Source organism: Eriocheir sinensis, chromosome 1, assembly GCF_024679095.1.
Source record: "Eriocheir sinensis breed Jianghai 21 chromosome 1, ASM2467909v1, whole genome shotgun sequence".
Classification (NCBI taxonomy): Eukaryota; Metazoa; Arthropoda; class Malacostraca; order Decapoda; family Varunidae; genus Eriocheir; species Eriocheir sinensis.
In genome coordinates, this window is record NC_066509.1 from 25,889,008 (window position 1) to 25,902,166 (window position 13,159).

The 13,159-nt window shown below is 42.5% G+C and overlaps 1 non-coding gene across 1 annotated transcript; it reads left to right on the plus strand.

Annotated features, from left to right (window-relative positions):
* Window positions 1-253: 253 nt before the first annotated feature.
* On the plus strand, window positions 254-372 carry LOC126997670 (5S ribosomal RNA). Its single transcript, XR_007752256.1, has one exon. It is a non-coding gene; the product is annotated as a 5S ribosomal RNA (ribosomal RNA).
* The last annotated feature ends 12,787 nt before the right edge of the window (window positions 373-13,159 follow it).

The following is a 13,159-nucleotide window of genomic DNA, read 5'->3' on the forward strand; positions in this document are numbered from 1 at the left end:
TATTAATTAATTTTTTTATTTACTTCTGGGGTCCCAGCGCTGGCATGTGTTTACCTGTGTTACTTGGCTCAAACATAAGGCAACAACAAAGCTTCACTACTTCACCCGGTCCAAGCGCTGGCGTTTACCTGTGTCACCTGGCTCAAAGATCAGGACCAACTTAAGAAACCTTCACTACTTCGCCCGGTCCAAGCGCTGGCATGTGATTACCTGTGTTACCTGCCTCAAAGATGAAAGCCAGTTCACCTTTCTCGTCAACGGCCACACCACGTTGAAAGCACCGCTTCTCGTCCGATCAGCGAAGTTAAGCGACGTTGGGTCTGGATAGTACTTGGATGGGTGACCGCCTGGGAACACCAGATGCTGTTGGCATCCGTCTTTTTATTTAATTTCTCTTAACTTTTCACTTTGCGGTCCTGGTGACTCTTTTCTTTTCATATAGCTTTCGGCCTTTCGTTATGTTTTCTATTTTTTTCTTTCCCATTAAATTTTAGCCCTTCATTTTGCCCCCCACCTCCTTTCTTTTCCTTTAGCTTTTAGCCTTTCTTTTGCATTCCTCTTTTCTTTTCATCTAGGTCTTAGCCTTTCGCTTTGCATCCCTGTTTTCGTTTCATTTAGCTTTTGGACTTTCGTTTTGCACCATTTCTTTTCCTTAAGCATTTCGTTTTCCGTCCCGTTTTTTTTTTCTTTCCATTTAGCTGAGCCTTTCGTTTTTGGAGATTTTGACGCTGGTTACGTAACTTTATTTATTTATTTATTAATTAATTAATTTATTTATTTTTACCTCACCGGGGTCCCAGCGCTGGCATGTGTTTACCTGTGTTACTTGGCTCAAACATAAGGAGCAACTTAACAAAGCTTCACTACTTCACCCGGTCCAAGCGCTGGCGTTTACCTGTGTCACCTGGCTCAAAGATCAGGACCAACTTAAGAAACCTTCACTACACTACACACCGATTCTCGTCCGATCAGCGAAGTTAAGCGACGTTGGGTCTGGATAGTACTTGGATGGGTGACCGCCTGGGAGCACCAGATGCTGTTGGCATCCGTCTTTTTATATAATTTCTCTTCACTTTTCACTTTGCGGTCCTGATGACTCTTTTCTTTTCATATATCTTTCGGCCTTCCGTTATGTTTTCTATTTTTTTTCTTTCGTTTTGCACCCCTCTCCTTTTCTTTTCCTTTAGCTTTTAGCCTTTCTTTTGCATTCCTCTTTTTTTTCAATTATATAGAGAGAGTGGAATGAATTTAAAATGGATATATTCTTCCGGTAAAAAAATCGCTGTGAAAATGAAAATAGTGGAATGAGAACACCTTGCATATTTATTCCTTTTAAATATACAATACAAACAATAACACGAGGAGGTAGGAGAGGTGTTATTATGACACCATAAGTAAATTACTCCAACAAATTCTATATACAAAGTTAAATTAGAAGGGATGAAGCATGTGAACACTACGTATTACCAAAATAATACACCAGATAGAGAACGAGGATAGAATAAGTCGACGTGGTACAGCTGTATATATAATTGGACCAGTATTTTCTGTCTCAGAGTAATAAAAAAAAAGAAACATTCAGCCGAAGAAGAAAATGTGCAGTGAAATCAGCATAAGAATAGGTCCGCTGAAAAAAAGTGCAACAGACAAAAATATATCGAGGTAGAAAAAGTGTAGTTTTGATTATGAAATTAGATTCATCGTATAAAAAAGAAGTAAAAAAAAAGGCATAAAATTGAAATAGAAAAGATGTTCAAAGGATACAATAGAAAAAAAAGTTAAAAAGGACAACAATGGAAAAAATGCAGAGGCCAATTAAGAAAAAGGAAGCAACTCTAACAAAAAACCGCCGGAAAAATAAATTAAACAGACAATTCAAACAAAAAAAAATAGTAGTGGCTCAAATTACAATAAAATACCTTTAATCCGTTTTTTTCCCTCATTCGAGTGTTTGGAGAACTGCTGCATTATATTTAATTACGCCAACAAGGCCTCACCCCCCGGCACCATGGGGTAGGGGGGGGGAGTCGAGCCTTCTGAAGTGTGGATTTCTTTTTACTCAATTTGGAGTGTAATTTTCAGCTTTTCAGATTTTTTTTTATGACGCTTGTTTATATTATCATTATTCCTCCTTTCATTCTTTTGCTCACTAACTTTTCCTTCTCCTCTTCCTCCTCTTCTTCCTCCCTCCTCCTCCTCTCTCTGTTTGTTGTAGGGAGGAGAACAAAAAAGAGAGAAAGAAGGGGGAGGGAGGTGGAGGGGGGCGTAGCCTGAAAAGAATTTAATATTCTTTTTTCAATAACATTTTCCCTCCAGAAACCCCCAAAGGAAGGGAAAGGCAATATTTGAGGGATGGAAAAACATTCGCGACTTTCTGAAACTCTTACGATTACTTTGTGAATCTGTTAATGTACTGCCATTGTCTTTTTCCCCTAGGGTGGTAGATTGATAGTTTGGAAATAAACTATTGATGATTTCGGTGTTAATAATAAATGAGGTTAGTGGACAAGGGATGGTTACTTTTGTTTGAATAGTGAAAAGTGTTTGTTTTTTGTAGTTACCGATGGGTGACGTGTAGATAATAGTGTTTGAAATGGTAACGAGAATATGTAGATGTTAATAATGATAGTGTTAGAATGTAAGAATGGTAGTAGTGGTAGTAGTAGTAGTTATAGTAGTAGCAGTAGTAGTAGTTCATAGTAGTAGTAGTAGTGGTAGTAGTAGTAGTAGTAGTAGTAGTGGTAGTAGTAGTACATAGTAGTAGTAGTAGTAATGGTAATAGTAGTACATAGTAGTAGTAGTAGTAGTAGTAGTAGTAGTAGTAGTAGTAGTAGTAGTAGTAGTAGTAGGAGTAGTAGTATAGTAGTAGTAGTAGTAGTAGGAGTAGTAGTAGCAGTAGTTAGAATCCTGCAGTAAAAGTAAAAACGGGATGAAGTAATGCAAGGTGATATCGCAAGTAATAACAGTAGCGTAACGATAATAATGGAAGTATTGAACGAGGTAATATTTCAAAGTCTATCTCGCCCTTACATCAGCTAATTACAATGGTGTGCCCTCCTAACTTCTTTTATCAGGCCCAGGGTGAAGAAAACGAGCAACATAATATATAATAACAACACTAATGATAATAATAACTAATAATAATCTTAATAATGGCAAATGTAAACTTATCAAAACGTAGCTACATATCATTCACTTACTGTTGAAAAGCTTATGTGTGTGAGTTTTTGTGCCACTTGTGCTAACAACAAAGCGATCTAAATGTATAGAGAAGCTGATGAATACACGATGCAACAATGCAATAAAATGCAACAATGAATAGACGAATGATGGATAAAGAGGGGAAGCGAAGGGAAGGGAAATGAGAAAACCAATAGAGCAGGGAGTAAAGAGAGTGGAAAGGAAATGACGGAAAGATGAGAGAGAGAGAGAGAGAGAGAGAGAGAGAGAGAGAGAGAGAGAGAGAGAGAGAGAGAGAGAGAATGTATAAATAGGCTAGGTTGATAAGCGAATAGATAAACACATGCATATGTGATAACATATTGCCTTAGAGACAGCGGCGTGCACTTAACAAAAAATATAAATATATACACTAATAAACGGAGAGACAGCAACAAACTCTAATACATAGATAGATAGATAGATTGACAGATAAATAGATAAATATAGATACTCTGATATGGGAAGATAAGTTATGGGAAATCAGCTTGAATACGCAATTGAATATGTTTATGACCACGGGACCGTAACAGTGAATATTAATGTGTGATGTGAATCTTTATGGCGCAGACATTGTGATGGTGAGGGAAAATAAATGATGATAGTGATAATAGTAATAATAATAATAATAATAATAATAATAATAATAATAATAATAATAATAATAATAATAATAATAATAATAATAATAATAACAATAATAATAATAATAACAATAACAATAACAATAACTAACAATAATAATAATAATAATAATAATAATAATAATAATAATAATAAACAAGGATAAAGAAGAAACAAGAAAGAGCAGACAACAACAGAAATGAATGTAAATAAGTTGACCTCTCTCTCTCTCTCTCTCTCTCTCTCTCTCTCTCTCTCTCTCTCTCTCTCTCTCTCTCTCTCTCTCTCTCTCTCTCTCTCTCTCTCTCTCTCTCTCTCCCCCTCCTCTTCTTCTTCCTCCTAGCTTCTATACTGTCAGGTAACTCATGTGCCTTCCAAAAATATTCTTCTCACCTCTTTCTCCTCCTCCTCCTCCTCCTCCTCCTCTTCTTCTTCCTCCTAGCTTCTGTACTTTTTTTTTTTTACAACAAAGGAGGCAGCTCAAGGGCACACACACAAAAAAAAAACAATAATAAAAAAAAACCCGCTACTCGCTGCTCCCAAAAAAGAAACAAAAGAGGTGGCCGAAACCAAGATCAAATACGGGAGGAGAGGTGTCCTGATACCCTCCTCTTGAAAGAGTTCAAGTCGTAGGCAGGAGGAAATACAGATGAAGGAAGATTGTTTCAGAGTTTACCAGCGTGAGGGATGAAAGAGTGAAGATGCTGGTTAACTCTTGCATAAAGGGTTTGGACAGTATAGGGATGAGCATGAGTAGAAAGTCGAGTGCAGCGGGGCCGCGGGAGGGGGGGAGGCATGCAGTTAGCAAGTTCAGAAGAGCAGTCAGCGTGGAAATATCGACAGAAGATAGAAAGAGAGGCAACATTGCGGCGGAATTTAAGAGGTAGAAGACTATCAGTATGAGGAGGAGAGCTGATGAGACGAAAAGCCTTAGCCTCCACTCTGTCCAGAAGAGCTGTGTGAGTGGAACCCCCCCACACATGAGATGCATACTCCATACGAGGGCGGACAAGGCCCCTGTATATGGACAGCAACTGTGCAGGGGAGAAGAACTGGCGGAGACGGTACAGAACGCCCAGCCTCGAGGAAGCTGATTTAGTAAGAGATGAGATATGAAGTTTCCAGTTTAGATTTTGAGTTCAGGATAGACCGAGGATGTTTAGTGTTGAGGGGGGTGATAGCTGGGTGTTGTCAAAGAATAGGGGATAGTTGTTTGGAAGATTGTGTCGAGTGGATAGGTGGAGAAACTGTGTTTTTGAGGCGTTGAAGGACACCAGGTTCTTCTTGCCCCAATCGGAAATAAATGTAAGGTCTGAGGCTAAGCGTTCTGCAGCCTCCAGCCTTGAGTCGTTAAGTTCCTGTAGGGTGGGTCTTCTATTAAAAGAAGTTGAGTAATGCAGAGTGGAATCATCGGCGTAGGAATGGATAGGACAGTTCGTTTTGGAAAGAAGATCATCAATGAACAACAGAAAAAGAGTGGGAGATAGGACAGAACCCTGTGGGACACCACTGTTAATAGATTTAGGGGAAGAACAGTGACCGTCTACCACGGCAGAAATAGTACGGTCAAAAAGGAAACTGGAGATAAAGGTACAGAGAGAAGGATAGAAACCGTAGGAGGGTAGTTTGGAAAGCAAAGATTTGTGCCAGACCCTATCAAAAGCTTTTGATATGTCCAGCGCAATAGCAAAGGTTTCACCGAAACGGCTAAGAGAGGATGACCAAGAGTCAGTTTAGAAGGCTAGGAGATCACCAGTAGAACGCCCCTTGCGGAACCCATACTGGCGATCAGATAGAAGGTCAGAAGTGGAAAGGTGCTTTTGAATCTTCCGGTTAAGGATTGATTCAAAAGCTTTAGATAGACAAGAAAGTAAAGCTATAGGATGGTAGTTTGAGGGATTGGAGCGGTCACCCTTCTTAGGCATAAGCTGTATGAAGGCATACTTCCAGCAAGAAGGGAAGGTAGATGTTGATAGGCAGAGGCGAAAGAGTTTGACCAGGTAGGGTGACAGCACGGAGGCACAGTTTTTAAGGACAATAGGAGGCACTCCATCATGTCCATAAGCCTTCTGAGGATTGAAGCCAGAGAGGGCATAGAAAACATCATTTTGAAGAATCTTTATAACAGGCATAAAGGAGTCAGAGGGGGGATGAGTAGGAGGAATAAGCCCAGAATCGTCCAGAGTGGAGTTTTTAGAAAAAGTTTGAGAGAAGAGTTCAGCCTTAGAGATAGGTGAGGCGGCAGTGTTGCCGTCACGACTGAGGAGTGGAGGGAAAGATGAAGAAGTGAAGTTGGAGGAGATGTTTTTGGCTAGATGCCAGATGCTAGATGTCAGGTAACTCATGTTCCTTCCAAAAATATTCTTCTCACCTCTTTCTCCTCCTCCTCCTCCTCCTCCTCTTCTTCCTCCTCCTAGCTGCTGTACTGTCAGGTAACTAATGTTCCTTCCAAAAATATTCTACTCACCTCCTCCTCCTCCTCCTCCTCCTCCTCCTCCTCCTCCTCTTCTTCTTCTTCTTCTTCTTCTTCTTCTTCTTCTTCTTCTTCTTCTTCTTCTTCTTCTTCTTCTTCTTCTTCTTCTTCTTCTTCTTCTTCTTCTTCTTCTTCTTCTTCTTCTTCTTCTTCTTCTTCTTCTTCTTCTTCTTCTTCTTCTTCTTCTTCTTCTTCCTCCTCCTAGCTTCTGTACTGCCAGGTAACTCATGTTCCTTCCAAAAATATTCTACTCAATTCTTTCTCCTCCTCCTCCTCCTCCTCCTCCTCCTCCTCCTCCTCCTCCTCCTCCTCCTCTTCTTCCTCCTCCTCCTAGCTTCTCTACTGTCAGGTAACTCATGTTCCTTCCAAAAATATTCTAATCACCTCTTTCTCCTCCTCCTCCTCCTCCTCCTCCTCTTCTCCCTCCTCATGGTTTCTGTACTGTCAGGTAACTCATGTTCCTTCCAAAAATATTCTTCTCATCTCTTTCGCCTCCTCCTCTCCTCTCTTCTCCATTTTCCCCCCTCGGTTCCTACAATCCCACTTCATATAATTACATCCATTCGTTCCCATTTTCTTTCTTCTCCTAATCCTCCTCCTCCTCCTCCTAATCCTCCTCTTCCTCCTTCTCCTCCTTCTCCTCCTCCTCCTCCTTCTCCTCCTCCTCCTCCTCCTCCTCCTCCTCCTCCTCCTTCTCCTGATTCTTTCTTGTTTTTTTTCCTCCTCCTCCTCTTCTTCTTCCTCTCCCTCCTCTTCTTGGTAACATTAGTTGTCCTCACCTTTTCTGCGATAAAGTATAAACGTGTGTGTGTGTGTGTGTGTGTGTGTGTGTGTGTGTGTGTGTGTGTGTGTGTGTGTGTGTGTGTGTGTGTGTGTGTTTTGAATGAAGGTGACCAGAGTGGAAAGAGCATGTGGTTTAAAAAAAGGAGTAGAAGGAGGAGGAAGGAGAGAATGGGGAAGAGGAAGAAGGAGAAGGAGGAGGTAATGACAAAATGAAGAAAACGTAAAATATATTTGATTTTCCATTTCTTTATTAGTCTCTCCCCTTCATCTACTTCCCTCACTCTTCCTTCCTTCCATCTCCTCCTCCTCTTCCTCTTCCTCATCTTCCTCCGCCTCATCTTTCTCTTCCTCCTTTTCCTCCTCCTCCCGCTCCTTTTCCTCTCCTCACTTTTTTTTTCCGGCCCTCAACACAAATTCCCACTCTCCGTCGTGTTTAGTTTTGTTTCCCCTTCAAACACTCGTCAACGCGTGTGGAGAATGAAATATAAAGAGACGGGAAGAAGAAAAGGAGAGGATGAGGTGAATTTTAAGTTGAGTGTAAAAAACGACTGGAAAAATATAAGAAGATGAGGCGCAGATTCTGGTGATAGTTTTATGAGGACGGGAAGAAAAAAAAGGAAAGGATGAGGCGAAGTATTAGTTGGAAGATAGTGTTAAGAAGACGGGAAGAAGATAAGGAGAGGATATGAGGCCAAATGTGTGTGAAGGGAAACCATGCCACCAAACGTTTAGAAGAGGCAAGAGATATTCATAGTGTGTGGGAAGGGAAATGATGTGATGATCCTGAAGAAAGAACTGGGAAGACATGAAACGAGAAGAAACTGGAGAAATAAATGGAAAAAATATAAGAAGAGAAGAAATGGGAGAAAAAAATGGATGCTCAGAAGAAATAAAATATCAAACGAAAAAAATGAGACAAGAGGAGATGATAGAACTGGGAAGATCTGAGAGATGAGAGAATATGAAAGACGAGAAGAAATGAAAGCAAGAAAAAGTGAACGAAAGAAATGAGGAAAACTAAAGACTAGAATGAATGACAGGCTACGACAAACAGGAGAAGTTGAGAGGAAATTAAGATTAAAGATAGAAAAGAGATATGTGGCGAAGAATTGAATGAAAGTAATGCAAAGATAATATTAAAGAAAAGAGGAAATGAGAGAAGAAATGAAAGAAAGTAGAACTGAAAGACAAAAACTCCCACTCTTAATCCCTTCATTCCTTCGCCAACTCCTCCTTCCTCTCTCTTTCCTCCTCCTCTCTCTTTCCTCCATTCTTTCCATTTCATCATGTTATTTTAGGTGTGGCCGGCGGGATTAGCGATGTGCCTCATCATCGCCGCCACCCTCTCTCCCTCATATTGTAAACTATTAACTGATTCTAAATGAGTTATAACTACTGTTTACATTTAATTATATGATGCAATCATGTAATTCTATGAAGGATTCGTCTTTTGAGGGCAAAACAGCGAGTTTGCACACATTCCTATACGTTGTGGCATCGTGGCTGGCGCGACGATGTCACGGTGCCGAGGACACCGCGCCGGTCAAGCCAAGGAACCCAGACACAGAATTATCTCATGGGTGGTGCAGGGGTTACGTCAAAACATGATGATTTACGATGGAAAAAGTGAGTGAGTGGGGGAAGGGGGGAGGGAGAGTGAGTGATGAGGAGTTAGGGAAGGAGAGGAAGTGCTAAAGGGAGAAATGACAGCACAGTTGCTTGACACAGTCACGCCTAAAGTGACTTGATGCAATGGAAAGACTATAGTACTGATAACCGCAGAACTACATGAACAGGACACTCTGCGCCGAGGGAAAGTAATCAGCTGGGTGGGGCGTTACGTGGTCACGTGTTACTCCGTGTCGGGGTCTCAGGCTCTCAGCAAGGGCAGACTCCCTCCCTCCTGTATGCGATGTTGTGTCAAGGGTTACACGGCGTGGCGGGGCTGAGCGTGGCGCCGGACGGGGACGTGAAGCACTGAGGGCGAGGGTGGGGCCAAAGTAGAGGGAGGCAAGCCAGGTATTCTCACGTGGGGGCGCTGGACTAAAATTGGTGTGGACTGCGCAGACAGACCGTGGCGTCACAATGTAGACGTGGAAAAGTTATGATTGTTGCGGGGACTTCAGTCTTGACCCAGCCACCGGCTAGAGGATGTCTGTCTGAGCGGTCCGTTTTCTGTGACATGGGAAACTCTTGTATAGTACGCCTTCCTGTTGCATTGTTCGTGGGTGCAGATCCCTGCATCCCAAAGGGACCACACTGCTTTTTTCAGTCTCCCAAAAGATGAAGTTACAAATAATACACTTTTTGGCTTAGTTCTTTATCAGACCCTAAGCTAATTCAACAGTTTAGTATTGTGTATGATTTCATTAGCCATATACTGTACATAGATAAATCATAAGGCTGTAGCCTCATTACATACGTAGAACAACGGAAGCTGCCAAGCTGTAGAGGGAAGGAGTTCAATGAGCTTAGCTGCTGGGCACCATGGTCTATACCCAAGACTTATTATCGGTGAACAAATACTTTAAAGAGGAATGGGAACCCAGGATTATATGTGAATGCACATGCCCTATAGTCATTCTTATTATTATATGAGTGAATTGTCCTAACACACCAGGGAATATTAATGCACAGGGCAATAAAACAGTACTGAAAATGCATTCCAGGATCAGAACCTACTTAGACATGCAACGGACTACATTACATCAGGATACCTTTAAATTATCACTCTCTCTCTCTCTCTCTCTCTCTCTCTCTCTCTCTCTCTCTCTCTCTCTCTCTCTCTCTCTCGCTCTTGTCAAGGCAGTGACGTCACTTAGAATGCGCAGAGAGAGGTGGGGTGGGGGGGATCGAGACTACCTGTTTTCTTCTGCCAAGGGTGGGGCAGCAGGCGTGGCGGGACAGCAGGACGCCGAGGGTGGGGTGAGTGTGGAGTGTCTGTTAGGGTTGTGTGGGGTGAGGGGGAGGTGGTGGAGTGAAGAAAGGTAGGGGAAGGAAGAAGGGAGCTGGAGTGGTAGGTAAGGAGCAGGTGATGAGGGGGGAGAAGGGTTGGAGAGGGGTAAAGGGGGTGCGAGTGGTAGGTAAGGAGCAGGTGATGAGGGGGGGGGAAGGTGCGGGAGGGGTAAAGGGGGTGCGAGTGGTAGGTAAGGATGATGATGATGAGAGGTTAAGAGTGAAAAGAGTATAATTATATGGTATTATTGCTGCGGTTGTTGTTTTTGTTATTTTTGTTAGGTATGTTACAGTAGTAGTGGTGGTGATAGTAGCTGCTCTTTTATTTGTGTACATTTTGTTTTCGTTCCATGTCTTTGGGGTAATGAGGAGGAGGAGGTCAAGAATATGAAGCAAAAAAGGGAGGAAAGTGAGTGAACGGGAGATGAGGAAAGGGGAGGGAGGGGGAGAGGGTGGAATAAAGTGCTCGTTATCTTGTTACTGTTGTTGTTGTTGATTTACTGTATGTTATTGTATTTAGCATATCAAGGTATCAAGGAAGAGGAGAAAGATGGGTATGGAAAGGGCCCATTTTGGTTCATCTTAATTATTAAAACTGCCACTGCTACTGCTTTACACACACACACACACACACACACACACACACACACACAATAGCGTGTTGTCAGGTCAGCCACAGGCGGATCCTAACACACTGGATACTAATGATTCTTTTTGAAGCTCCGAAAAGTTCTGACTTCCTTGTTGCTTCATGTGCCCCGAAGCCTCGCCTCTGTGTTCGAATCCGGTTCATAGGGAGTTGGATCCAATTACTGCCTCTCGTCTGCTTTCGCCGCACACTTCAGCTTTTTTTTTTAAGCGTAACGAGTAAAATGATTATAATAGTAAAATGTAGGAGTGAAATTGTTATTATTGCAAGAGATTAATCAGGTAGAGATTGAGGAGTGCGGACACCATGAGCCGCCTGTCCAGCAGCCCCCAGACACCTGGGACGCCGAAAGGAAACAGTGAAAGTGACGTGAGAGGAGGAAAAAGAGGGCGAAAAAACATAATATAGAAACAGAGGGACAGAGGTAGTGTAAAGTAAATAGTAGTAGACAGTATAATGATAGTAGATAGTAATAGTGACCTTAATGGTATTAAAATTACATTACCGTACTGTTATTAGTAGTGTTTAGCGGGCTTTTTTGTTTTCATATATTTTTGCATTTGAGTTTCTTCTTTTAACCGCAAAAAAACTTACTACTGCTGTTACCACGTGTTGCATTATTTTTACTATCGTTACTATAATTGTACTTGTTATTGCACCTTCCACGTATTAGCTTTATTAGCCTGCTGGTGTGAATGTGGCAGAATGAAATATTATGCTTGAGCGTTTCTTTGTACTGAACCGACTAGATAATATTTAATTTATTGTATATGTAATTTTTAGAGATTGAAAGAAAGGTGTGACGAGATGAGGACAGGAAGAGAAACAGTATGACGAAGAGGTGAAGCAGGAGGAAGAGGAGAGAGAGGAGGAGGAGGAGGAAGGGAAAATGAACTATATAGACATAGCAGGTCGCTAAAATGGCACTGGAGAGAGAGAGAGAGAGAGAGAGAGAGAGAGAGAGAGAGAGCCGTCGCCCACTGGAGGTATTTGTATCGTTGCCACGCCCACCGCCTCAGGTGACAAGCTGTTACCTGGAGGAGGAGCAGGAGGAGGAGGAGGAGAGGTAATGAGATAAAAAGGAGATATAACACAAATGGTCGAATACAACATACGTGGAGATGGAAGGGGAAAAGTAGAAGGAGGAGGAGGAGGAAGAGGAGGAGGAGGAGGAGGAGGAGGAGGAGGATGAGGAGGATGAGGAGGAGGAGGAGGAGGAGTACAAAGGGGTACAAAGGAAAAGCAAACAGCAACAGACCTCTTGGTCTTAACTAGGCTGTTTGTTGTTGCTACCATCTACTCTAATCTACGAGTCAGAGACACAGGACGCAAAGGCGAAGGAGGAGGAGGAGGAGGAGGAGGAAGACGTATGCAATAATATACGGTGTTGGGGAAGGGTGGGGGTGTAGGTAGATAAATAGATAGAATTGGTAATAACAACAATATCAACTGATGAAAGAATTACGAAAGCATTATACCTATTAAAATGGTCTCTCTCTCTCTCTCTCTCTCTCTCTCTCTCTCATATAACAATGAGAGAACACAGAAAAAAGGGGAAGCGGATGCCGCGCCAAAACATTCGGCCGGAGTCCTGCCATCCCAGACTCGACAAACGCAGCCTTTGCGCCGTCACGGTGTTTATAATTAATTTAATATTGCCGTCTGGAGTTGTTCTGCAGTTGTCTGGAGTTTCCGCCCTCCCCCGCCTCGGCGGTGCTGGAGAGCGTCAGGGAGCCCAGGGTCTCCCTGGCGAGCGTCGCGGGGCTCATGGGTTCCGGCAGGGCGTCTCGGCTCCCTCGGGGCGTCCATGGCGGTGCCGTAGATCCCGAGTGTCCAGGGGCGGTTGGAGGGGAGTGCGTTTGGTGTTGTGTGTTGGTATGGGCGGGTCTTTTCTGGGGTGAAGGAGATTCATTCGTATCAGCACACAGCACCAAGGAAAGGCGATTTCAGAACAACTCCACGACAGGGATATTACAGATAAAAGACACCGAAAAAAAGGATAATAAACTAAAAAAAACATCAGAAATAGGATAATACTGGAGAGGAATTCCAGGAAATAGATAAGATAGAAGCACAGATGAGAAAAAGGAAAAAAATATAACAAAAACTCATAAAAATCCAGCATGAAGGCCTTTGGTGTGGTATATTGGTATGGGTGAGCCTTCTCTGGGGTGAAGGTGACTCAGCCGTAGCAAGATACGGCACCAGGTAGAGGCGATGTAGATACTCTACACAACACTGTCACACGACAAATAAAGAAAAATAACACCGGAGACAGGATAATACAGAAAAGGAATGCCAGAAAAAAGAAATCAGATACAAAACACAACATCAGCAAAACAAACAACTAGGATTAAGGACTTTGGTGTGGTATGTTGGTACGGGCGAGGCTTCTCTGGGGTGAAGGAGATTCGTCTGTAGCAGGATATGGCACCAAGAAAAGCCGATATACAGTA